At 32.2% G+C, this 20,990-nt stretch overlaps 1 protein-coding gene across 2 annotated transcripts in view; it reads right to left on the reverse strand.

The window, feature by feature from the left end:
- Positions 1 to 20,351, reverse strand: part of LOC148182152 (uncharacterized) — a 97,571-nt gene extending 77,220 nt beyond the window's left edge. For both annotated transcript variants that reach the window (XM_088050176.1, XM_088050175.1), the window contains exons 1-2: positions 20,055 to 20,351; positions 16,967 to 17,075 (exon numbers count right to left, since the gene is read on the reverse strand). The gene's annotated coding sequence lies outside the window, so the exon portion shown is untranslated. The remainder of the gene's footprint in view (positions 1 to 16,966; positions 17,076 to 20,054) is intronic.
- Positions 20,352 to 20,990: the final 639 nt, after the last annotated feature.

A 20,990-nucleotide genomic window follows, 5' to 3' on the forward strand; every position in this document is an offset into this window, starting at 1 on the left:
ATAAGCGACAACAGAATATTTGCTGAGAAAAGCATTTATATCATACAACTTTGAAACCACGACAACTGGGTACAAAAATTACAATGACGTAGTTGGCAAAATATTATAACTACACTGCGTCGCAAAATTAACGCAAACTTTAAAAATTTATTTTTTTTGAATGTACATGCATTTTAAAGCTATTTTGACAATTTGATATCCATTTTTTTCTACAAAATTAACACTTGTTGCAAAATAGTTGCAAAAAACAAAAGTGGGAATCCCTCTGATTTTTACCTCGAGTTTTACAGAGTGTTTTACTTCCTCGAATACTGATAACAGTCAGTATTCTTCGTGGCATTCAGCCATTTCTGACTTCTTACTTAACGATTTTTTGTTACATTTGTATTAAATCAGATAATGAAACTGTTTAGTTCTGAAGGCATTGCAAAAGTTTAATATGCAGTGTTGGATTGTCCTATAAATGTTCTATTAAATTAAAGTAATCGTAAGTTGGTGTAAATTGTCAATAATTTTTTTAAAGCCATTTTAAAAACTAATAGACCGATTTTGCGTTAATTTTGCTAGGTATTAAAATAAAATAGTTATAGTTAAAATCTCTAGAATGTGCGCCTTTTTCTCAACAATTTTTAGTTTGCTAAAGTAAATAGACGAGTGAAAAATTCCCCAATTTTCATAGCTGTAACACAAAAATTACTAAAACTACGTATTTTAGTGGTGAATGTCAGAACATTTTGCTTCCTCTCGAAAATTAAAATTTCTTAATACTGTGTTTTTTGTTCTACAATTTTGAAAATTTGGTAGAATTAATACATGGCTCAAAAGTACAGTCGAACTTCCATAACTCGTATCCTGAAGGGAAAACACAATTGGTTCGAGTTAAAGACAAAATAAAAGTTTTATAGAAGTACATAATGCGTTATTAAATTTTAGCGCAAATGTTTGTTTTTACAATTTTTTTCATAAAATTGTTTTTTAAAGAATTATAAAAATCAGTGTAGCATAGTCAGTTAAAAAAGAATTTCAATATTTCAAGCGCATTTTTCACTTGTAAATGTAAATCTTCAAAATCTCCATCGTTTCGAGTTGTAATTTTTATAATTTTCTGAAATTTTTGTTTAATATGTGATTTTCTAGGATATTCTTCCTGCACTTAGAAATTTGTTTTCTGGCTCAATTCTTCTAGTGGGATTTCGTCGTCAGAATCAGTTACCAAAACCAGATTTTCGAAATAAAATTCTGAATAGTTTTTTCTGTTACATCGGACCTTCATATGGCGGATAAGATTTTTATACAACCCAGAAGATCAATTTTGGGCATCTTGTTGCAAGTTTCATAGCTATCTAGCACTTTTGATAAAATTCTAGATTTATGGTGACATTTAAAGCTATTAATCAACATCAGAAGATTCAGGAAAGTACTACAATATCATCTATTACAAACTAATTCTAAGATCATTTTCGAGTTATGGAAGTTTACAGATCGTATATTGGCAAAATTTAATTGATTTATAGGATTTTTTGAGTTATAGAATAGAATTTTGAGTTAAAGAGATGAAATCACATGTAAAATTTAAGGAAAACGCAAGGGAATAAAATGAATTGTAAAAAAATTCGAGTAATAGAAATTCGAGTTGTGGAAGTTCGAATGTAGTATTTTTCAGAAAGTTGATGCTGAAGCAATAAAATTACCGAAATTTTAATGGTGGATGTCGGAAATTTTTGCTTCGTTTTTGAAATAAATTTTTTAAAGTTTGTGTCTTTCGTTCTAGACTTTTATAATTTTCCAAGTTTCTTAGCCGATGTACTGAAATGATAAAAACATTCCGAATTTAAACAAAGGGTGTCTAAATTTTTTGCTCCGCTTTAACAATTTCTAAAATTAGGTCTTTTGCTCTACAGTTTTCCAATTTGGTAGAGTCAATTGACGGCTCAAAAGTCGTATTTTCCCCAAATTTCATAGCCATAGCACTAAAATTACCAAAATTATTATAAAACTAGTTATGACATTTTGACAACCACGTTACTGCAATTTCTTATCCATCTATCTACCTTGGTTTTAGAGTTGTATGACATAAATGCTTTTTACATCTCTGCTTTTCACAGCAAACATACGGTTGTCGATTATAGAATTTTAAACGGCTAAGCCATCAAAAGTTTAAAAAAATAAGAAAAATTCAAATATTGATACATAAATTTTCATAATTTTTCAAAATTAAAGTAATTTAACTTTCGATGATTTAAAATTTGACTTTTATTGAAAAAGGAGAAAATACATTGTTGGTTTTCGTTTCCATGAGGAATTTTTTTCGAATAAAATTCTCTTCCGCCGACCTCTGAGGGATGTCCACTCCCACGTAATCCTCGCAGGACGTCATTTTTTCCCATTTCGCATTAAATATCCAGGCCGATGAAACCTTTATTTTTAATGGACCGTAATTGTACTTTCTCATTCTGCTTTTAAAGTTGGATTTTCTATATTTCCTATCTGGAAGCTCTCTAGTGCTTGCTCGGTAATCCGTTTATTGTAATTCTCTTTATTTTCACGGGGTCAAAGACAGCTCGTTTTGTTGGTCGTGCAGAAAGGTAATTGTTTAAATTACTGCAGGAAAAGCGAAATTGAATATTGTCGAAACTGTATGTTGGTTCAAGTGAGCGGAATTTTAATATTAAAGTAATGTTTGAAAAATTTTACTTAAAAGGGTTAGTTACAAATTCGATTTTCCCGGAATTAATGGGCTTTCATTGAATTAAAAAGTTGAAATACTCTCTGTAACTTATTTAAAAGGAAAAAACGACACCACTTTTCCTGCAAAGCACAACGTTTTGTAAACTGACATCTGACATTTACATTTAGCTTGAAAAAGTGACAAGCAGAACCACTAACCGTTTTATTTTTACTTCAAAATCTCAAAATTTTAATTTAAACGTTAATAAGTACCGATTTTTTAATTAAAACGATTATTATTGTGGAGTTTTTTCGCGTTTTATTGTTGTCTTTCAGAAATGAATATTCAATAACGAATTTCATCACAAAATTCCATAATAATAAAAACATTTACGAACATGAAACCCAATCAAATGGGTTTAAAATGTTCAACCCTTCGCTATAATACCATTAAATCAGGGAACACAAATTGTGCATTTAATTTTAGCGACACATTGTTTCAAATTTCTCAACAGTTTTACAATGAAACAAATTGATTAGCTAAAACTAGAAACTGCGCCACACTGGGCGTCAAACTATTTTGCATTGTTTTCATTTTGCGCTAATTACAGGACCTCCGAGCGAAATTATTTTATTAGAGAATGTTTTGCGTTTGTGCTGTCGATTTTTTCGCATTTTTGTTACTAAGAGTTTGAATCAAAAATCCTAGTTAATGGGCGTAGAGTTTCAATCAGGTTGGATGCTGGAGTGCGTTTTTTATTATAAAAACTCGGCTGATAAAGACAATGCAAGCCAATGAAGGACTTATTTTTAAATCATACACCGATATCAATCGTATTCTCCATTTTGCGAAGAAGAAAAGACGGATCCTTAAACTTAAACTTATAAAACTTGTCTCTGTTGATCTATAAGTTTGAAACGATTGATACTAATCAACTTCACTCAATTTCGTAATTGTGGCATTAAACTAACAAAATTAATTTTTTTTCCGAATTTTTGGTTTCAGTAAAATTGAGCAACTAGAAGTAACTAAAATAAAAAATTTGAAACTGACGACATTCTAAAATTGTCTCAATTTTGACCGTCATATCATATTTTAAATTAAAGGTTATTTAAAATTCTCGGTACAAAATTGCCTCGCAATAATGTCCGGCAACACTTGTGTCCACCCCCAAAATCGTCTTTAATTTTAAAAATAAAATTTTGGAAATTTGCATACGCTTATAGTTGACAAAGCTCTAGAAGCTGACGCGAAAATTTATTTTTTATCACAATTTGGTTGGCGTCGCGACGCCTAAGAAGTATAATTTTTAGCGAATTTTGAGTTTTTGCGGAAATATTCGCGAATTCAATTTTTTTCCAACATAACTGTGATACAAATATCTAAGTTTTTATTTTAAATCTAATGCAAATTGTGTTTAAAATTTGCGAAAAAAACGTTGTTTTATCAAGTTAGTTTTCAAAATTATGACAGTGTAGCGGCAAACTACGTTTACACCAAAATTCCACAAGTCACTACATTTACTTTTATAAAGGTTAATTTTGATTAACACGGGCATGTTGCACTTTATGGACACCAGAAATCGTTAATTAACATCGACAAAGCGACAATTTTACCAAGTAAGACTTTTGTTACAATCTAAAGCGAGCCAAAGAATAGATGTCATTTGTGACACAAGATGTTGACAGATAGGTGTAAACGTAGTTCCCAGTTTTGACGTAATGAAATTGGAAACTAACTTGATAAAGCAGCATTTTTTCCTCAAATTTTGAAGACAATTTGCATTGAATCTAAAATAACAACTTAGATATTTTTAACATATTTATATTGAAAAAAAATTAAATTAAGGGTTGATATCACAAACCTTTCAATTACCTAAAAATTACATTTTTAACGCGTCGCGACGCCAAAACTATCAGTGATAAAAAACAATTTTTTGCGTCAGCTTCTAGAGCTTTGTCAACTGTGAGCGTATGCAAATTTTCAAAATTTTGTCTTTAAAATTAAAGACGATTTTGGAGGTGGACACAAGTGTTGCCGGACCCTGTATATGTAATTCGGACGATATCTGGCTTATTTATGGAGCAATCATGAACTATTGGTGTTCATTTTACACAAAATTTCACGCAGATGTCAAAAAGGTAAAAATTGTTATAATCGGTCTACAAATACCTGAGTTTTGAGCGATCAAAATTTCGGATATTGAATTTTGAGTTGGAAAATCTTCAAAGCTCAATATCTCCAAAACAACGAATGGTTTTGAGAAACGGTTTTTACCATCGTTTTTCTCGGATCATTTTACTTTAAAATCTACTTTCAAAAGTTAAAAATTCAATGGTCAATTTTTTGGGCGAAAAAATTTTGCGATTCAATCGATAAAAAAATTTCAATTTTTTGTTTTTTGATCGGCCCTCGTAAACTATTTGCCTGATCGATCTGAAATTTTGGCAGTTGATAGATCTCGAGCTCCTCTTTCGATCGATACATAATCCAATATATTAAATCCAGTTTTCGCTGCGAAATAGCGTATTGAAAATTACTTTCTGAAAATGCAATTTGGCCGATTTCTCGTTTATTTATCAAGGAAATTTGAGCTATATCGGCTCATTTAAAGCAGAATTTTGCGCTGAATCCAAAACTACCTTAATTTTTTTCGTCCGTTAACAAAAAACTGAATTCGAGGCGTTTGAATTTTTGGGTAGTCGCCAGAGAGCCAGAGCCAGAGGTTCGAAAAAAAATTGCTCAACATTTCGGAAACTATGACAGATCGAAAAAAACGGTTCGAGTTTTTTGGAAAAAACTCTCATGACTAAAACTACATCAAAATTCAACAGACGATATCTCGTTAATTTTTGTGGCCATCTTGAACTATTGGTGCTCGTTTTACGCAGATTTTGCAGAATCCAAAACTGGGCGACAACTTCACATACGTCAATTAAAAAACCGAATTAGAAGCATTTAAAGTTGCGTACAGCAAATTTTAAGTTTCTTTATGTAGGTATAAGTCTTGATAACTCCGAAACTAAGACAGAGCGAAAAATGCAGTTTTCACCATCATTTTTCCAGCATTTTTTCACGTAAGAAAAACCAGATAAGTTTTACTTTCACAGTCCAATCAGTCGCGCTCGCGCCTAGGACTTATTTGCTCCCGACCATATTCGCTCTATTTAATATTCACACGCTTAATTTTAAAGATTAATGAGCGTTTTAACAACAGAATAATTCGACGTACCGTGCTAACGGCAGCTGCTGCCGTTACCGGAAAAATGTTAATTCGGTGATTTCGCCCAACTATTTTTATGATTTACGGCGATCAGCTCTTATTATTCAGTCTTGCGACAGGTGTGCGCGGTGCGTCGTACAACATAATTGCTTTATTGTTCACTGTGGCAAATTTTAGGTACGTGGAGGCATTAAATATTCTTGTTTGCCGAAATATATTGGTTGGTAAATAATAAACGAGATATGAACGTCACGAGTGGATTAAAGTGAATTTGATCGCGGCGTGGCAACAGTGACTTTGTTTCCAGATTTTTTCAAGAAAAATGGAAAATGGAAAATGGAATGTTTGTTTGAAAAATAAAAATTGCTAAAAACTGTTTCCTTTGCTCTACAATTTTCTAATTTTGAAGAGGTGATGAACAGCTTTAAGCTAGTAAAATCCTTAAATTTCATTGCCACCGCGTAAAAGTTACCAGAATTACAAATTTTTATTACAAAAAAATGGGAATTTTTTGTTCGTGTGCAAAATAAAAATTTCTAAAAACTGTCTCTTTCGCTCTACAACTTTTTAATTTGGAGGAAGCAATGAACAAGTTTAAGCTAGTAAAATCCCAAAATTTCATTGCCACAGCGTACAAAAAAAAATGGAAATTTTAGTTTGTTAGCAAATTAAAAATTTCTAAAAACTGTCTCCGGTGGTCTACAACTTTCTAATTGGGAAGAGATAACAAACAAGTTCAAGGTGATAAACAACGTCAAACAAGTAAAATCCCTAAATTTCATTCCATGGCGTAAAAATTACCAGAATTACAAATTTTTATTACAAAAAAGTGGGAATTTACAGTTCGTTAGCAAGATGAAAATTTCTAAAAACTGTCTCGTCTTCTCTACAACTTTCTAATTTGAAAGAGGTGGTGAACAAGTTTAAACTAGTAAAATGGTCAAATTTCATTGCTACAGCGTAAAAATTACTAGAATTACAAATTTTTATTACAAAAAAATGAAAATTTTAATTCCTTTGCAAACTAAAAATTTTTAAAAACTTTTTTTTTCTCTACAACTTTCTAATTTGGCGGAAGTAATAAACGTGCTCAAAGTAGTAAAATCCCCAAATTTCAATGCTAAAGCGTAAAAATTACTATTAAAATTACAAATTTTTATTGAAAAAAAAGTGGGAATTCTAGTTCGTTTGCTAAATAAAAATTTCTTCTTTGCTCTACAATTTTCTAATTTTCGAGAACGAAGTAAAAATCCCCAAATTTTATTGCCACGGCCAAAAAAATTACCAGAATTACAAATTTTTATTACAAAAAAAAGTGGGAAATTGTAGTTCGTTAGCAAAACAAAAATTTCTAAAAACTGTTTCCTGTGGTCTACAACTTTCTAATTGGAAAGAGATAACAAACAAGTTCAAGATAGTTTCATTGTCACAGCGTAAAAAATACCAGAATTACAAATTTTTGTTTAAAAAAAATGGTAATTTTAGTTCATTTGCGAAAATGGAAAATTAATCTGCAATTTTCCCCCACAGATTGTTTGAGAGTTCATCGTCCCCTATTTTCCATATCGCGCTGTAGATGCAAATGCCGTTTTGGAAATTTCTCCTGCGAACCAAAAGCTTGTGTGCATAACCAGTTTTCGCGATAATGCGATATCTAGAGCATCGTTCACTTTTGTGCTCCATTAAATGCCGAAAGTAGTGATGCTCCGGCTCGAAGGAATATTTAATTAAGGGAATAAATGTTGTTACGAGCTCATATAAGCGCTAAAGCGCACGATTCAATTACCGTATTATGACATTGTCACATGTGGCGCTGAAATTGCTCTGGCATGCTTCGCAGGAAACCCACTTGTTTTGATTAACGAAGTACCCACAATAAAATCAAAAGGGCGGAACGTACCTATTTTGTTATTATTATTATTTGGTTTAATTAAATACCTCTGGAGGTGCGTTTCTATTCAGGGACAAGCAAAACAGATTTTTGTGTTGATCTCCCTCGCTTTACCGAGAATTTAATCTCATCCTAAACGAATTCTTTACAAACTGAAATGTTACTCTTTGTAAGCATACATCTTCAAGGAGGTCTCTAAAATGAGGTAAATGAGACTTTTATTTATTGCTGCTCAAAAGAGATAAAGCCAGTTTTTATGATATGTATTCGAGCGACTCAAACTTGAGCTGTTTTTAATGATGTTCACTCGTGTAAATGACCACAAATTACTGTTTTTTACCAGTCTGTGATGTACCTAAGTGGTTTAATCAAGACTCTGTAATAACGTACGGAGCTGATTTCTGGTAGTTTATTATTAGGTCGTACAAAAACAAGTTCAACTAGAAATTACTGTACTATTAACTTTGAAATCAGAGGTGGAAACTGGGAGTCTCAATACGTCTTTTAATTTCTCTCGTCCGTAAAATTTAATTGCTGCAAAACTGAAATGAAAAATACGTCGTGAAGCTTGAGATCTTTGCTTTCAAATGCGGTGTTAAACACGTTATTATCTCTTGCCATTTAGAAGTTACATTACAAAGCAGAATTGGGATGGTTTAAAAAAACATGTATTTTTTGTTATCTTTAGAAGATTTTGTACTCAAAATTGTACTTTTTGGATAATATATCATTTCACAACTGTTAAAAACTTGTTGGTCATTTTTTTTCAAATTAAATAAATTTGAAGACGTTTTCGTAAACAGAAAAAAAAATGGAATTTTTGGTTCGTCTGCAAAATAAAAATTTCTAAAAACTGTCGCCTGTGGTCTAAAAGTTTCAATTTTGGCGGAGGTAATAAGCATTTTCAAACTAGTAAAATTCCCAAATTTAATTGCCACAGCGTAAAAACTGCTAGAATTACAAATTTTTATTTAAAAAATGTGACAAACAACTTTAAACTAGTAAAATTCCCAAATTTCATTGTCACAGCGTAAAAATTGCCAGAATCACAAATTTTTATTTAGAAATACTGGGAATTTTAGTTCGTTTGCAAAATAAAAATTTCTAAAAACTGTTTCCCCGGGTCTACAACTTTATAATTTGGAGAACGTGATGAACAAGTTCAAGCTAGTAAAATCCTCAAATTTCATTGCTACTGCGTAAAAATTACCAGAATTCCAATTTTTTTTGAATAAAAATGACAATTTTAGTTCTTTGGCAAACTAAAAATTTTTAAAAACTGTCTCTTCTGTTCTACAACTTTCTAATTTTTCGGTTGGTCTACAATTTCTTAATTTGGAGGAGGTGATAAACAACTTTAGCTAGTCAAATGCTTAAATTTCATTGCTACAGCGTAGAAATTACCAGAATTACAAATTTTTATTTAAAAAAATGTAAGAATTTTAGTTTTTTTTTGCAAACTAAACATTTCTAAAAACTGTCTTTTGTGTTCTACAACTTTCTATGTAATTTGGTGGAAGTAATAAACGTGCTCAAAGTAGTAAAATCGCTAAGTTTCATTGCTATAGCGTAATAATTATTAAATTTACAAATTTTTATTCAAAAAAAGAGAATTTTTAGTTCGTTTGAAAAATAAAAATTTCTAAAAATTGTCTCCTGTGGTTTAAAACTTTCTAATTTGGAAAAGGTGATAAATAAGCTCAAACTAATAAAAGCCTTAAATTTCATTGCTACAGCGACAAAATGACCAGAATTACAAATTTTTATTTAACAAAAATGAGAATTTTAGTTCGTGTGCAAAGTAAAAAGTTTTTAGAAATTTTTACTTTGCACACGAACTAAAATTCTCATTTTTTCTCATTTGTTATTTGGCCGAAAAGTGGCTTTGCTGCCTCGCAATTTTGCATACGCTCGGCTACGCTACGCTTCGCCTTGCTACTGCAATTTAATTGCTCGACAAAAAGTACCACTTTTCAGCCGTATAACAAAATCTACTATTTGTGGTCCACAACTTTCTAATTTGGAGAAGGTAATAAACAGATTTAAACTAGTAAAATCCCCCCCAAATTTTATTGCCACACCGTAAAAATTACCAGGATAACAAAGTTTTATTTAAAAAAATGGGAAATTGTAGCTCGTGTGCCAAGTAAAAAATTCTAAAATTTGTCTCCTTTGCTCTATAACTTTCTAATTTGAAGGAGGTGATAACCGTGCTCAAACTAAGAAAATCCTCAAATTTCATGGCTACAATATAAAAATAACCAAAATTACAAATTTTTATTGAAAAAAATTAGAATTTTTAGTTCGTTCGCAAAATAAAAATTTCTAAAAATTAGCTAGAAATGTATTTGTCAACGCGTCAACAGAGCAAAATCTTTTTTTAAAAAAGATATATATATATAATATAAAAATATTTTTTTACAATGCATTACAAAAAAAAATCGACGTAATAATTCTTGAGTTATATGCAAAATTGCATATGACAACCACCAATCCCTCTCTTCCGCAAAATGTAATTGCAGCAAAACTCTAAAACGAAAAACAAGCAGTCATTTCGCGACAACTAATTGTGTCGTTTCAGCAAAACACGGCAATAAAACAAAAATCAAAAGACTGCTTTTATTAAGTCGGACGGCGGCTCTCAAAAACGCTTCAAAGAGTTTAATTATATCGCAACAATCCCGAATCTAATTTCACTTAGTTTTATTTAAACAAAAATAAAAACTCTAGTGCTCAAAAGTCATAACTCGTTCAAGAGCACTCTAACTCTTTGTAGATACATCCATTCAATTAGGCAGAAATGAAATTATTCGTTGGTGCTCCCGGACTATTTTTATGTTTATGATGCCATGACGTGAAGTCGCGCACACATTCTGTCAATAACTTCGAGTCGGTTTGCTCCGTTCACACAAAATTGAACAGTCTGTGAAGGTTTCAAAGCAGAATGTGGCTTTGGTTTAGTTGTGCGACGCCAAACCTGGGACTAATTACATGGCTGGCAACATAAATTTTAAAATGGTGGATGCGCCGGGTCAAAATTTAGTTTCAATTAAAAGTTACTAACAAAACTTTGCGTGCAACTACTCTAAGAAATTAGGAGAAAACGGATTAAATAGTTAACAGGGAAGAGCATCAAGTAAAACGGTTAAGATATTGGATAGTTATTGACGCGACGTTCGTTTAAACATTGTTCGAATTCAATCAAGAACTAAAATTGAATTATTTGGTCATAATTTTATTAATTGTTAATTAACAACGCACTTTGAAGTTTAGATAAATTAATTAAACAAATACAGAGACTTCCATCAGAGTAACCAACGGTGGTACCAATCAATAGAATGTAATTAATAAGAGGACTTGAATGTGGAGATCAATAAAACTTTTACAACCTAATTTGCGTATTAAAAATAAATTCTTTCTCCAGCGCGTTTATGTCAAATTTTTGCAGGCTTAAGAAATCCTAAAATTTGAAGACATTTTCGTAAAAAGAAAAAAAGTGATCGAAGAAAAAATTGGAGTTTTTGGTTCGTTTCCAAATGGCCACAGCGTAAAAACTGCCAGAATTACAAGTTTTTATTTTAAAAAAAGAGAATTCTTAGTTCGTGTGCAATATAAAAATTTCTAAAAACTGCCTCTTGTGGTCTATAACTTTCAAATTTGGAGGAAATGATGAATGAGTTTAAACTAATAAAATGCCTAAATTTTATTGCCACAGCGTGAAACCTGCCAGAATTACAAATTTTTATTTAGAAATAGTGGGAATTTTAGTTCGTTTGCCAAATAAAAATTTCTAAAAACTGTTTCGTCGGGTCTACAACTTTATAATTTGGAGAACGTGATGAACAAGTTCAAGCTAGTAAAATCCTTAAAAAAGTGGGAATTTTAGTTCGCTTGCAAAATAAAAATCTCTAAAAATTGTCTCCCACGCTCTACAATCTTCTAATTTGAAGGAGGTGATAAACAACTTCCATCAGCACAACCAACAATGGTATTAATTAATAGAATGTAATTAGAGGAGAGGACTCGAATGTGGAGATCAATCAAACTTTTAGCAACTAAATTTGCGTATTAAAAATAAATTCTTTCCCCGGCGCGGTCACGTCGAATTGCTGCGGGCTTAAGAAACCCTGAAATTCTGCACACTTTCCTCCTGATTAAATCACCAAAGGACCAGTCGGAGCCGCGTCCTTTTTGCGAAAAATTTATTAAGTGGGATTGAATCTCGGCCCAATTAAATCGTTTTGAAACGTTGGGTTTCGTCGGAAATCCATGAATTCAATCCAATTTGAAAATTGTTTGGTGCGCAGCTAGTTTTGACCCCAATTTTTACCATCCAATAATGGATTATTGGCAAAAATCTAAACGAGGACCACGCCGACACGCCATGCTGCGTTCGGCGAAAATGTAATTAATCACGAATAAAACGAGCGAAATGTGACGCCATTGCACCAAAATGTGAAAGTCAGAGGATGCAGCACTCATCAGGAGCAATAAAATGTTATCAAATATTTTATATTAAAGTTTGAAAAGATTCTCGGAGTCTTTGTTGTGTGCTTTCAGCAATTTAATTCGCATTTCCTTGAAGTGGGTATGAAATTTCAAACCAGTCGATACAGCGGAGTAATCGTAATGAAAATGCAGCGACTAGGTACCTACCGAAATTTAATTTGCGGCGCTCCTCAACTCGAAACTTTATTAAACGTTGCTGGGTGCCAATAGCTGAATTTATTTAGCATACGGCAAGCACTTTAACTTGACTGATTGTACCCAAGTTTGATGCATTATTCAGCGACAACAACAAACAGAACATGGCTGTTCGTTATTCGCGCAGATTTTCGCAGAGTTGCTATAAAAATCCTCATTAATTCGTTGTTAATCCGCGCTTTCGGGATTTACAAACGCTGGAATTGCTAATGCAGGTTTGACGAGGGGAATTCGTACGGTTTATAATTTTCTTACCATCAATAAAGTCCGGTTCGACTTGTCTGTTAGACTTTCCTCGTTTTTATTTATGATAGGGAAAATGTTTTTCATTTTTACGATGATTGGAGACGTAAACGCAGAACCGCGACTAGAAGTGCGTAAGCACGTTTTTTAGCATAATTTACATCGAATTTACGCTCATCTCGAATTTTTATAACCGGAAATCTGTAAAATAAATAAAATGCGTATTTTTAGGTGTGTAAAAATGTGCCTCGTCAATGCCAATGCGTATTTTAATAATTAAAATCAATATTTGTTGTCCTTAGGGACGTTTGCAAATTTAATTACAAAAGCTAATCAGAAATTACCTGCAAAACAACAAAGTTTTTAGAATTCATTCTGAAATTATCCTGCAACATCAAAACGTGCCCAATTTTCTTGGCTCTTCAAACCATGAAAATAACAGAATTGCCGTAATAATATAGATTTCTAAAAAGATCATTTAGATTAAGAAATTTCTAGAGCACAATCCGCCATCAACCAAATTTTATTCGAAAATTCGGCATAGCAGGAAAAAACTAAAATCCCAAGTTAATTCTATGTTCAGGAATCCGCGGAACATTCGATACAAATTATTTTTTATTTAGCCTAATTTAAGAAATTCGTTTTGATCAAGAAAAAACTTATTTAATCCAAGGTAAAATTAATCCTTATCTACACTCTAACTTAGCTCAACTTTCTTAATTTCTATAAGATTTTAGCTTAATTTAATCAAGTTTCAGAGTTTATTCTAATTTTTCCAGTGCTAAACCCGTGCTCGACATTTTTAATTAAAAGCAACATTTATCGTCTTCCCCAATTCCATCACAAACCTCAATTATAAATTACGGGAAGAGCGACAATGCCCAATATCGCAACGACCTTTTAAACTGCCATCAATTTTATTATATTTTGGTATTTCTCGTGAAATTGGTATCACGACCCAATAAAAGCCGTGGTTTTATTTTTGAATAGCCTTGTAACATCGCAGTATCATTACATGAGCTTATGCGGAAAATATTGCCACCGGTCCCACACAGGTTAATTAAAGCGATCGTATTAAACATTGTTCAACATACATTGTAATTTGAATAAGTAAAATCCGCTTTAATGTTCCAAGTTTAAGTTCGCATCTTTCGTTTTGCCCAACTAAAAATTCTCCTTTTGTGTTCGAGTTTCGGAACGAAATAATTTAGCTATGATTTCAGATTCGTTCATGCCGAACTTTCTCCTGTCACCGAATGTTTAATTATTTAGAGCAGACAATGAAAATTTAACTTTTAAATCGATAGCTGCAACTTCCCCACATTCACGGAGTAACTCGAGGTGTGCTTTGATTGAATCTTTATTGAAAATCGATTAAGTGTCGTCATTATTTAACGGAAAGTTATTGAGGATGAATAAATTACGCATGAACGTATTAATTCATTCTTTCGGTGGAAATTTCGTTGGAGGAACGACTAATTCTCGTGTAATTTACCATCAGAAACAAGAAGTGAAGTATGTAAACAACATTTTAGGTCATGACACAAACAGTATGCTAATTAATATTCACTTAAAATGTTAGCAAAACACTTAAATATTTATCTAGAACGTTTAGTAGCGTGGACGGTCCTAAAAATGTCGCTCAATGCAGAAAGGGCAGAGGATGTAAATTTACAGCAGGTGGAATATGTAATGAGAGACACTATACCAACATGTGGTTAATGTCATTTTGGCAGTGTCACATTCTTGATGCTTTGCTTTGATGTTATTAACACCAAATTGCCCTTGAGCCTAAACGAGCTATTTTGGATATGTTGACAGTGATTTTTGGTAAATGGTGATCACTAGTCGACAAATTTTGTACTGGAGGAGAGGAAAGTCTTTTCAAAAGCGAAATGACCTCCTGATTCCGAATCTGAAGTCGGGAATTTGTTAAAAATTATAAGAAAGACTAGCGCATTTCACGAGATTTGGCTATCATAACAACCTAAGAAAAATATAAAAAGTAATCATAGAAAAATCGAGAGAGAATTAGAGGAAATTAAAAAAAAATTAAAGAAAATTCGACAATTCAATAAAACTTTTGCACAGTCTAGAAAAATTATGACATTCAAAGAACATCTAGAAATTTTAAAAGGAAATAAAGCTTTCTATAAATTAATTAAGATTGATTGAGTATTAAGAAAATCGAAAAAAATATAAACTTAAAGTTGTTCAAAAATTTGGAGCAATAGAACAGTGAATAAGCCACTCAAAAGTAACAAGTTCTCAAATTTTGTTAGATTGGCATTCAAACTACCAAAATTACTGGTCTGTATGGAAAATACTGAAAATTTCTGACCCGGATAAAAATAAAAAAAATTAAAATCTGACTCTGTTGTTCAAAAAAATTGAGATTTAGTACAAATAGTCAGCAAGTTAGAAACAGTAACTTCCCCAAATTAATAACCTAACGTTAAAACTACTAAAATTACAAGTCAGAATGAAAAATACGGGAAATTTTTGGCCCGTCTTGAAAATAAACATTTCTAAAATCCGTCCCTGTTGTTCAAAAAATGTTGTCTTTGGTATAGACAATTAACAATTTAAAACCAGTGGTCTTGTCAAATTTCATTGCTCTAACATCAAAACTACCAAAATTACAGGGCTGAATGCAAAATATTGGAAATTTCTAGTCCATTCTCTAAACGAAAATTTCTAAAATTCGTCCCTGTCGTTCAAACATTTTGAGATTCAGTATTAGCTACTCAAAAATAACAAGTTCTCTAAATTTCATTACGTTGAGATTAAAACTACTAAAATTACAGGTCCGAATAAAAAACTTTGGAAATTTTTGGCCCGTCTTAAAAATAAAAACTTCTAAAATCCGCTTCTGCCGATAAAAAAAATTAAGATTTCGTACAGATAGTCAACAAGTTAAAGATAGTGACTTATCTAAATTTTATTAACTTAAAACAATAAAACTATAAAAATTGCAGGGCCCAATGCAAAATTAAAAAAAAAATGGGTCCGTCTTAAAAATAAAATTTTTTAAAAAATTCGCTCCTGTTGCGAAAAAAAAAAATTTAAGATAAACAGTTAACAAGTCAAAACTAGTAATATTGGCATTTTTTATTGGTCTAACATCGAAACTATCAAAATTACAGAGCTGAAAGCAAAATATTGGAAATTTTTGGCCTATTTTGAAAATAAAAATTTCTAAAATCCGTCTCTGTTGTTTAAAAAATTTAAGATTTGGTACAGATAGTCAACAGGTTAGCAATAGTATGCTCTCCAAATTTTATAGTTTTAACATTAAAATTACCAAAATTACAGGGCCAAATCAAAATATTGGAAAATTTTAGCTCGTATTGAAAATAAAAATTTCTAAAATTCGGCCCTGTTGCTAAAAAAATTTGATCTTTCAGATAAACAGTTAATAAGTCCAAATTAGTAATTTTGTCAAATTTCATTGCTCTAACTTCGAAACTACGAAAATTATATGGCCGAATCCAAAATATTGGAAATTGTTGACCCGTCTCGAAAATAAAAATTTCTAAAATCTATTGCAAGAGATAATAACTTTTTCAACACCGCATTAAAAAGCAGGAATCTCAATCTTTATAACAACGTATCACAATTAAAAATTGTTCGTTTCTCGAAATTTTCGTCAGATTCTCTCAAATGTCTGGACAAAAACTAATTCTCTCGGCGACTGGTTTAGTTCGTAGAAAAACTCATTTAATACCTTTCCAGTAATATATTATAGAGTTGCGTGATTCTGCGATTCTTAAAAAAAAACAAAAGTGTACGCGGGACACCCAAAAAAAACTTATTTTACCAATATCTCGTAGTCCTGACCTGCTAGAACCAAACCGACTTCGGATTTAGAATCAGAAAGCAATTCTACTATTGCAATGACTTTCCACAGCTCCATTCCAAACACCGTCCAAAATTTATTGACTATTCATTACCTAGACGACTAGTCTCTTATTAGAATCGATTTCCTTCAATCGCACGACACTTTTATCAAAAATGTATCATTTCCCTTAGAAACCACTATAAGTACCTGTAATTTTAGGAAACTTTGGGTATTAGAGTCATTCTTTATTCCTAGGCTGTCCATTCAAAACATTTCGAATATTTTCCCCTCGCAATAAATCCGAACATTCTCGACGTTTTATAATTTAAAATTCAACGTCGCGGCACCTTTTATACACGAAAAAGAGAAAAACAAATTAAAGAAGCTTTGACTTACATTAGATTGGTGCAATGGGGACGTCTGGCTACCGGGGGGAGTTGATCTCTGTCGCAGTCGGGCGAGGGCGGTTCTCAGCCCCTCCGTTATAGAGCTCTCTCCATCACCGCTGCGAAACCAAAAAACGATTCTTAAGAAAACTGTAGTAAAGACGTCCCTGAACTTAATTCCAGTCTAGTCCAGATTCCTGGACCCTCCAGGTGTCATCCTAACAGGATTAACCCGCGCTTTGTGCAGACATTACAATGCATCATGTTCCATCGATCGCCGACATCAAGGGCCAATATGTGACAGGTCTGAAGGGACGCGAGAAATTTAATAACCCTTGAGAACAGAGTTATTGTCTATGGATGAGTTTAGATTACGCTCTAATACAACTCCAAAATGGAAATAATTAAAGAGGGAATTGGCGGTGGCAGGTCGAATTCGGGGAAACGGTTTCAATTACACACAAGTTTTTGCTGCAATTTATCGTTGTACAATAATTTCGTTGATGCGCCTCGCCGCAAATTTATCTCGTGAACCGTTAAAACACAACAAAACGATCAAATCGCTGCCAAAATTAAAGTGAAATGCTAGAGTTGGCTCGAATTAGAGAAGCGAGTTTCTTTGAAACGAATCAGCGAGCGTGAATAGTTTGAATTGGGTGTGTTTTATTTAAATTGAGTGCGTTTAAGAAAAAGCAACTATGCAGAAAAGTTTACAGTATTGTACACATTTCGTTCCGTTTAGAGTTGTGTTGTTGATTTGACGATTAATTTGAATTCTATTACAGACTTGTCTAAAAAAGGAGGAATTAATAGAAAACGCGGCAGTAATGTAATTTGCTGTGACGGTTCACGAAATTATATTAATCGTCGTGTATTTTGGATGTTTATACAACATTCATTCAGGGAAACTTTTATTTTAATTTTCGTTTTGTTTGATTTATAGTTTACAGTTTTAATTCAATTTTGAAATATTTGAGAGAAGTGTTTTTTGTCAATTTAAAATATTCAAAAAATTGGGAAAATCAACTGTTTTTCTCTACAATTTTTATGGACAAGCAAAGGTAAAAACGGCGAAAATGTCTTGTTTATGACACCAAAAATGAACGAGTTACAGGGTGTTAAAAAAATTCATTTGTCCACTTTGACAGTTATTTCTTTATTTGAGGTTGATATCTGGATAAAGAACTTTTAAGATGACAAAATTGCCTTTATCTTTCTACCAGAAATTGACATTTGGCAATTTTAACCTAAAAATAGCTGAAATTTTGACATGAAAATTTTATCGCATTAGTCCGAATTTTCATGTTTTACAGTCTGAAATCTTTGAAACTTCAAATTTATATCCAAAATATTCATTTTTATGCCGAAATTTTCGTTTTCATTGTTTCAAATGTTCATATTTCCGTTTAAAACGTTCATTTCCCCAAATTTTCGCTGAAAGTCGATTTAGATTTGCGAATTCAAATTCGCATAACCTCAAATTCGTAATTTCTCACTTCAAATTGTCATTTTTTTATTGGTACAAACCTTTGAATGTACAAACCGAATTCCAAAAAGTTTATTGGTATAAATTTCATTGCATCAGTTCAAATTTTCATGTTTTACGGTCTAAAATCTTTGCAATCTCAAATTTGCAGCCAAAACGTAAATTTTGATGTCGCAATTTTCATTTTCTTTGCTTTAAATGTTTATATTTCAGTTTCAAACGTTTATTTTTCCAATTTTTGTTTAAAGTCAGTTTAGTTTTTTGAATTCAAATTCGCATTAACTCAAATTCTGAATTTCTCAATTAAAGTTGATATTTTTTATTGGTTCAAACCTTCGATTGTACAAATTGCAAAAAGTTTAATGGTACAAATTTCATTGCATTAGTCCGAATTTTCACGTCTTATTGTCTGAAATCTTCGATACTTCAAATTTATGACCGAAACACACAATTTTATGTCGTCATTTTTGTTTTCATTGCTTCAAATCGTCATATTTTAGTTTAAAACGTTTATTTCCCCAAATTTTCGATAAAAATCAATTCAGTTTGTTAAATTCAAATTTGCATCAGCTCAAATTCTTTCTCAATTAACATTGTCATTTTTCGTTGGTTCAAACTTTCAGTAAAAAATCAAATTGCATTCTTTAACCGACACGATCGATTTGTGTACCCTAAAACTTGAATCACACAACAGCACCATTGCAACATTTCCAATAAGAACGAATTACACGATAAAAACTTAAAAAAATTGCAACATAAACCATTTTTTTCTTCTCTTCAAGATTGAGTTTTGAAACATCATTTAGTTACCACTCTCGCCAACTGTCACGTCTAGGATGTTTATTTTTCGCCAACTTTAGTAACTTTTATGTTTCGCGAACGAATAACTCCCAGATTTGATGTTAAAACGCAATAATGAATCCCAGAAGATTAACTATACAAGGAGTACAATATTTCTAAAAACTTTCCCAGAAAGAAACTCCCACGCAATCAATTTTACAATACTTTTTTTCATTCATTCTTCCTTACAATTCGTATCCAAAATTTCACGTGAATACAAATACCCAGAATACACACAATACATTGAAACACGTAATGAATTACCGGGTATTATTCCACAGCGCATTATTATTGACTAAAGCCGTGCAGCCTAGACCATTAATATCTCATACAGTATTTATAACATTCGAAACAGTTATCTCTGACGGTCTCAGACATTATCAAACTCTCTTTTCATTAGCGCTAATTTTTCCAAAATTATTATAATACGCCGAGAATATTACACACAAAAGCTTCTCCGCCGTCTTTTGCATCTCAGCGGCTGAAACTAAGCAGATCTTCAAAGGCAACAATCAAATTTCCTGATTTCGACGCTCTTATTTGAATTTTAAGTACGTCGAGATGATAAAATCTCTCTGAAAATGTTTTATTTACGGCGCGAAAAGTCTCTTTTTTGTCCCATTTTTCTAATCTACGAGTGGGTCATTCAAAAGTGGTAATATAAAGATGTGGAGATGTTCCAAACAGTCCGAGAAAGAGAAACATTATTGCAACAAAAAGAAACTGACTGGACAAAAAAGGGGACTTTATCTAATCACAAAAAGTTTGTTACCCAGTTTCAACAACGATGAACTTTCTCTCAACATTTCTGGAACACTTCTTTATCTCAAACACTGTGTAGAATCTCGTCGTAAACTAAGAGCGCTCGCTAATAAAACGTAGTAAAAGTCCGACAGTCACATGGTGTGAAAACAGCCCGGAAAATCAGCCAATAAAGAAAAAAAAAGAAAAAAAGGCGCCCTGGCCAGAGTGACTTCACATTGGGTTGTTTACCAAAATTTCTCAAACTTTGCGAATGATTTTTATTGCGGTTCCACGCAATCGCGCCGACTTCTTAGGCTGTCCCGCAAACACTGAACTCGAACTGGATGCATCGTGACACTTATACAAGGATAACGTGCGCAGGTCTGCAGGAATAAGGAAGCATGGACAGGATTATCGGCGGTTATCAAATAACAACAAATTTTCCTGGAGACTATCAACATGAGCGCGCTGAATTGTTGCAAACGCTAATGGTCCAGGCAAAGTAAACATGAACCTCGGGATAATTAGCATAAGACTGATTTTTTGTGTGCGTCTTCATTCACTGTAGTACTAATCGTTTTCAAGACTTAGTGATTTTTTTAGAATTTATAAGAAATTGTCTCTTTTTCACAGCATCTTCAAATTAAAGTACTTTCCGCGCTTTTTTTTATAACAGAATACATCGAAAATGTCTAATCCACCAGATTTTCTAACATCGTATGAAATTAATCTTCTTCAGATTGAATTTCTTTGTGTAAATTTTCTCCAAGAACTTGTAGTTCCTGAAGATCCTAAAAGAGATAAAATGGATAATTGTATATCTTCGTTGACATCTCACACTTAAGCGTTATTTTCATTGGATTTGGGCTAGATTCTACTATAGGCAGTAAATTATTACAGTATGTAGCTTACAGAGCATTATAAAAAAATATTTACAGAGATACATAAAATTCATATTCTCTAA

This window comes from Gnatocerus cornutus, chromosome 1, assembly GCF_029298725.1.
Source record: "Gnatocerus cornutus isolate USDA-ARS CGAHR chromosome 1, icGnaCorn1.1, whole genome shotgun sequence".
NCBI lineage: Eukaryota > Metazoa > Arthropoda > Insecta > Coleoptera > Tenebrionidae > Gnatocerus > Gnatocerus cornutus.